This window comes from Ceratosolen solmsi, unplaced genomic scaffold, assembly GCF_000503995.2.
Source record: "Ceratosolen solmsi marchali unplaced genomic scaffold, CerSol_1.0 scaffold47, whole genome shotgun sequence".
In the NCBI taxonomy this organism is placed as follows: Eukaryota; Metazoa; Arthropoda; class Insecta; order Hymenoptera; family Agaonidae; genus Ceratosolen; species Ceratosolen solmsi.
Window position 1 is genome coordinate 1,897,619 of NW_011948419.1, and position 7,279 is coordinate 1,904,897.

Here is a 7,279-nt window from a genome sequence, read left to right on the forward strand (position 1 = left end):
TTGTTTGAATTTCGGCAATTGTGAAATACATGAAATGTCTAATGTACTTTTAAAAAATTACATCATATTTCATAACTATTGCTTAAAAGAATTTATATATCATGAATTTATATTTGTATTTGTATAGTAATCTATTATTACAAATTTTCTTCCTTCTTATATTATTTGTAATAACAATTTTTTCTTATTTAATTCATAAATATTTCACGAATATATATATATATATATATATATATATATATATATATATATATATATAAATTATATAAATGAACATTGACATTTACAAAAGCTAAAGCAATATTGTAATAGATTGAATTTTGATTTGATTGATATAATAAATAACAATATTAACTAATGTATTATTCAATTTTTATGTTAATATATGTTTATACAGTATTTATTATACATACTTCATTAGATATACATTAGATGTATTATTTATTCGTATAAAATATGTTTTATTTGAATTAGGATTTCATTTGATTTGTTTAGTTTGCGCGTTTATATGCGATTTAATTTGTTTTTATACAAGACAAAACATCTATTTAAATGGATTGATAACATTCGTTATTCTAATATAAATTTTTTAATAATAAAACTAATTATTCTATTATATCAATAATAACATTTAATCTACTAACGATGTTTTTGTAATTATGTAAATGCCAACGTATTCATTATATTTGTCATTGGTATTAAAGTACATTAAGAATTACACGCGTAAAATCACGTTTAAAGTAATAAAATAATTTTCTATGGTAATATCGATGAAATTGACAAAATTGATAATAATTTTATCGTTTATTTATAATCAAGGAAAAGTAAGCCATTCTACGTTATAGGTAATAACCTTGAAAATGAAAGTTCTAAAAAGATACTCAAATGCCAAGGTTTGCATGCGTTGGCGGAAATACAAAATTTCATAAAATTTATTTTCAGTTGGTTGTTATTTTTATCAAAGCAATATTTACATTCTGCAAAGGAACTTAAACAAATTTTATCGCTTAAGCATTTCCTTGTATATGACTTGATATTTTTATATTTTCTTATACTGATGTCGAAATTCGAACAGCAGTCGCTTTTCTCTATTCTCTAGCTCTTTCGCCCGAGTTAAAGACATAACAAATAATGTGAATGTTGGCATTATTAACGTAAATTTACTTTGTCATTTGCATTTGATAAAAACCCATTTAAACAGATGTCGCACTTGGATTTATTTATAAAGCAGTCGCACAACCGAAGACGCCATCTTTGGTATTTTTATGAAAACATTTTGCGTAAAGTAGAAATCTACTATGCCAGATTAAAGTAGTGACTTTAATATGGATCTAATTTATATTTATTTATAGTTTTCGATAAATTATGTAGAAGAATTCCACTCGGCAATGCTGAAATACTTGAAAGAGTGCCATTTGCATAATTCATTTTTATAAATATCTGCTCGTAGAATATTTCACTCCAAACTTGTTTTTAGCCATTATTTTATGGCTAAAAGTATACATGTATATTTAGCGATAAAATTATGATTTCAAATTTCTTTATTTACTTTAACTTATTTACTTTAATCTTATTTAAAATACCTTATTATCGAACTTTATTTATGTTATTGTGTTTAAGAATATTACTACTATTACAATCTGTTTATACAATGTAAAATTATGGGAAAACTGTTTTGTTTGTTGTAGATATCATTGACAAAATTACATTTTTCTACGTTTCACTTAAGCGTGCGTTTGTTTTTCTTTTCTATTTTTCTTTCTTTCTTTCTTTCTTTCTTTCTTTTTTCTCTTTTTATTCTCTTTTTATTCTCTTTAATTTATTAATATTATGTATTTATAGTTTATGGTTTAATATTTATACTTCATATAACGGAACGATTTTCTTTTGAATTAATGTAAATGAAAATAGACAGAAAAATATATGTACGCAGTATATATATATATATATATATATATATATATATATATATATATAAATGATCTTTTGAGCCGTAAAAGATATATATACACAAATTATAACGGAACGATTTTCTTTTGAATTAATGTAAATGAAAATAGACAGAAAAATATATGTACGCAGTATATATATATATATATATATATATATATATATATATATATATCAATGATCCTTTGAGCCGTAAAAGATCAATATGCACAATTCGCATCTATTTCTTAACAAAATATTAGAAAATAATTGTAATAATTTAATATTAATATAGTGGTTAAAAGATTTAAAAAAATTTTTTTATCGATTTAATGCTATGTGAAAATTATATGAAATAGTTTTGCATTTCTTTGTAATTTAAAAATAACTCTATGCTATTAAATTTTTATCGTAAATGTTAATGATTTTTATTGACCTATTTAAAATCAATACATTCCATATAATGTAAATATGAAAGTATTCTTGTATAAGAATTCAATAAACATTAAATGCAGATCAATACTAAATGCATTTATAAATATAGTTATGAGAAAGATTTGTTAACATGCTGGAGTATATTCATTCATGAAACTGATTTATTATTACAGATATAAAAATTAAAGGACTTTTAAAGCGTTGTGTCTATAGTATCATTCAATATTTTATTTATGAAGCAAATTTTCAAGTTAATTTATTCAGGCGGAATAAAAAAGAAGGCAATTTAAATGAATAATATGCGCAAAAACGTGTATATGTATATATAAAAGAATGATCAAATGGCTTAAACGCGTTATAAAACTTATATTCATAAATATTTAAGAAAATAATTTAGTGTTAAATGTTGAATAAACATCCATAACGTATATAAATAAAAAATAAAAAACCAAGTTTTCAAGTCGATAGTTCCTTTTCTTTTTATTTCTCGCTTTTTCATTGGATTTATTTATACTATTACAGTATGTTTCTGAAAACAGTGCTTTTAATTTATTTCTTATACGTAGATACGTGATTTTGTAATCGCGCATGTTGTAACTTTCATGAAAGATTTATATTTTTTATTTATAGTATCTATAATTTGTAAAAACTGCACGATACTATACAAGGCATATGTGTACAAGGCACAAAACAATTGTGCCATTAATCATTAACAAAGATTTTATATTCGAGTTTTAATTGCCTCTATCTATTTTAAATACAAAGTTGATGTTTTAAACTTTCGCCAGTTGATTTTAATTTAATTTAGCGACTTATTCGCAAAGCTGTTTAAGTGCACACATTAAAGAACGCCATAGCACAATCTAATTATACGGATTACATTGAGCGTCAATTCATAAGGGAATAGTTTTAAAAAGTGCTGTATCATCGCGTGATCGCGACCGCAGCAAAAATGGAAATGCAATGAAAGAAGGTAAAAAACGGAATCACCGACAGAGTCAAAGTTGATGTATTGAGTGCAAAAAGTCAGGGGTCTGGGACAATAATGACAGCCCTAACCAAGGACTCAGCGTCGCAGAAGAGCAGCGCGATTACAATCGTACGACGTTTTATTGTTCGATCTTCCTCCTACGAGCAGTCGCCGCGCTCGGAAGTATCTTTCTCCAACAGCGCATGTATCACCTCTGTCTGCTAGGTTGCATGAGCGCCCGTGTTTGTGTACGTGCGTTTACGCGCGCGCGAGTGTGTACGCGTGCAATGTTGCATATCGATAAGGTGCGATATAGTGGATAGAGGAGAATAGTAGTTGGTTATTGCTGAATCGTCATATCTCTCTCTCTCTCTCTCTCTCTTACTCACTTACTTTCTTCATCTGTCTCACTCATGCATCAGCTGTTTGGCGACGATACGTTTGCGCGTGCGTACGTTGTCCGCTTTGAATATACCTACGCGTTGCTTTCCCTGCATGACTTCTGGGCGCATTGTACGAATATGTATGAGAGAGAGAGAGAGAGAGAGAGAGAGAGAGAGAGAGAGAGAGAGAGTGAGAGAGTGAGAATGAGTTTCCAACTGCTCAAGAAATACTGCGCAAGCGTATGAGTGAGCAGAGATCGCGAAGCACAACAATGTAAAAGTAATTCTTCAATTATGCATTTCCAATTGCTTGCCCAACGTACGTCGATTTTTCTTTGAGTTTTAAAATCACCTCAACCGTTTGTTACCGCCATTTTATCCGAATACACTGTTAACTCCAAATGGAACTAGTGTAGCAATGATTGTGTTTGGTGTGCTTGTTTTTTTTTTTTTTTTTTTTTTTTTTTTTTTTTTTTTTTTTTTTTTTTTTTTTTTTTTTTTAATTGCTTTTCGAAATATTGTATTGCAACAGTATAGTCGCTACTATACATGAGCCATGCAATCATTTATTATACATACATTTTCAACAAACTTAGATATGCAGGTTAAAAAGGAATTCAACTTAATTTTTCTCGATTATTTTATTAAACTATTTTTATCGCACATCTTTCGTATCTTATAATCGAGATTTTATCATCTTCATATTTAGATTAACCGACACACACACAGTTACGCCGGATCAATTTTTACAAAATCTTGTTTTTTCTCAAATTGTTATTAATATTGATACTACTGTTATTTTTATTAATAAAATAAAATGAAATGAAATGAAATGAAATAATATAACATGACTGACACCAGCACGGCTATACACGACTTTTATAATCGTTCTATTTTACTCAATTATATTAGTTTGCAATTTGAATAATTCTATTACATCAGTTGGCATAAGAAATCGTTTACGATCTCTCTTATACATAATGATTCAGCGAAATAAGATATTTTTACCGATTAGCATTTATATTACAAAGCAATCGACATATAACTCTAGCGTTATTAATTACTACCCGGCTTGCTATTTGTGCATCGATGTCTATTATAAAATAGCGTTAATACTGAATATAATCATCAAGCATTTAAAAATGTAATTATTGTATAAGTGAGTATCGATAGCACGCTCTTAACAATTATCTGGTAAGAAAGAAGGAAGCAGATAAACGCACGCAATTAGGCAGTCGGTTATTTATCCATTTTTACAAAATCACGTCCCAGCGCATAGCGTCAAACGCTTTAATAACGATTGCAAGAGGCGCACAAGGCGATCGCTGTTACAATATGAACGAACCGATTACGCGTCAATGATCGACGGTCAAAAGGCAAAATACAAGGTGATGTCGCGGGGCGCGGAAGCTCATCGGCTTAAATCAAAATATCAATCGCTCGTAAGAGTTTAGCTTTAATGGGATAGGCTATTAGTAACAAAAGACGAACTGTCCAAAGTCACGGACGTAACGAGGCGAAGGATCGGTGAGCGCTCATCGAAGGCGCAATTAAAGAAGCGATCTACTCCGTATGGTAGGGCGAGAGGAGTCGGGGCGGGCGGGATTGGACGTGGCGAGGCGAGGCGCGGCGAGGCGTGGCGAGGCGCGGCGAGGCGGGACGGGGTGGGCTAGGGATAGCGAGCGCGAGAGGGAGATGGAAAACAAAACGCGGAGCGAGCGCGCGCGTTGACAGTAGGAAAAAGAGCAACATGGCCGCCTGCTGATCGCTCGGGCGCTCTTCCTTTGCAAAACTACCTTCCCAGCGCGGCCTCCTCTCTCCACCTCCTCGTCTTTTGTGCCTCAGGGAGAATATTCGACAGCGACGAGTCGCCCAAAGACCTCCCAGCCGCGGATTGACACTTTTTGCGAGGCGCCCAAACGATTTGCATAATTATCGAGAAGCTCGGTTATAGTAGTAGTAGCAGGAGCAGCAACAGTGGCAACAGTAGCAGCAGCACCATCAACAACAACAACAGCTACAACAATAGCTACAACAGCAAAATTAAAATAAACAGGAAAAACAGCAACAACAACAGTAGCAGTAGCAGTAGCAGTAGTAGTAGTAGTAGTAGTAGTAATAGTAGTAGTAGTAGTAGTAGTAATAGTAGTAGTAGTAGTAGTAGTAATAGTAGTAGTAGTAGTAGTAGTAATAGTAGTAGTAGTAGTAGTAGTAATAGTAGTAGTAGTAGTAGTAGTAATAGTAGTAGTAGTAGTAGTAGTAGCAGTAGTAGCAGCAGCAGCGGCGGCGGCGGCGGCGGCGGCGGCGGCGGCGGCGGCGATAACAGCGGCGGCGGCGGTGGTGACCGCGACCGCGACTCCGACTGCGACTGCGACTGCGACTGTGACGGTGACGACGTACACGACGACGACGCAGTCGACGTTGATAACGGCGACGACGACTGCGACGACTACGACGACTACGACGACTACGACGACGAATACGGCGTCGACGAGGAGGACGAGGAGGTCGAGGACGAAAACGTGGACGAAGACGGGGACGGGGACGAGGACGAGGACGAGGACGAGAACGAGGGCTGCGACTTCGAGCACTATTACCAACGCTATAAGGCGAGCTTGTGTTTAGTATCGGATGATCGGCAGTGCGTCTTAACCTCGCCCTCGGCGCGACATTCGAAAAGTGAGCGGTGTGGTGTGTCAGTTAAGTGCGTAGCTCCGCTGTCATCGTCTCTTTCATCGTAAGTGCGCGCGCGAGCTTATTGTCTTTCGCTCTCCCTCAGCCACGATAATACGCCGTCTTGTGCTCCTGTTTTTCTCTTCTCCTCGTAGACCTCCTCGTAGGCACCCGAAGGAAGCCCCCTGTTTGCTTGCCGAGTTGGACTAATACGCGCGCGAGGGAGGCGCGGATTTGCGTCGGCAGCCGTGGCGGAGGTTCGAAGCCAGGGGTCCGAGCGAGACAGTGCTATTGGGACAAAGACAACGGGAGCGAGAGAGCTGGCAACAAAACAAGGCTCGAGCTGAGGTTCACGCGCGAGCGGGACAAAGAGCGAGACACAAACAAACAACGCAGTACCCTTGGATCGGGCGGAGAACCTCATTGCATCGTGGGACGCAACGAGGGACGCAACGAGGGACGCATCGAAGGACACATCGAGGGCGCGTTGTCCAGGTGGACAGCTCAACTCTCTCGATAACAAGGGGGCAAAGGTTATGGCGACAGCTATTCGCGATTGACATTCGGCACTGTCCGGCTCGTGGCGCGTGTGCCTGCATGTGTTGGTGGTGAGTGCGCCCGCGCTCTTTCCTCCTCTTCTCTCCCGTGCGTACGTACGTGCGTGCGTTCGTGCGTGCGTGCGTCGTGCGTGCGTCGTGCGTGCGTGCGTGCGCGTTTGGTCGTTTGTTTGTTGCATTTTGCGCCGAAGTAGTTACCAACGTATAAGTGTCGGTGAGAGGAAGCGAGGCGCTGATACACGACGAGCTCGACAAAGCTGCAGGAAGCAGCAGAGACTCGGGAGTACGGAGAAAGAGGGAGAGGGAGAGGGAGAGGGGGGGGGGGAGGGAGA

At 36.3% G+C, this 7,279-nt stretch overlaps 1 protein-coding gene across 2 annotated transcripts in view; it reads left to right on the forward strand.

Annotated features, from left to right (window-relative positions):
• The first annotated feature begins 6,580 nt into the window (after positions 1-6,580).
• LOC105360531 (UPF0183 protein CG7083) overlaps positions 6,581-7,279 on the forward strand; it is a 7,120-nt gene continuing 6,421 nt past the window's right edge. Inside the window, exon 1 of one of the 2 annotated variants that reach the window (XM_011497451.1) lies at positions 6,581-6,995. The gene's annotated coding sequence lies outside the window, so the exon portion shown is untranslated. Of the gene's footprint in view, positions 6,996-7,127; positions 7,260-7,279 lie in introns of those variants that run through there. The other variant, XM_011497450.1, reaches the window with a different exon arrangement.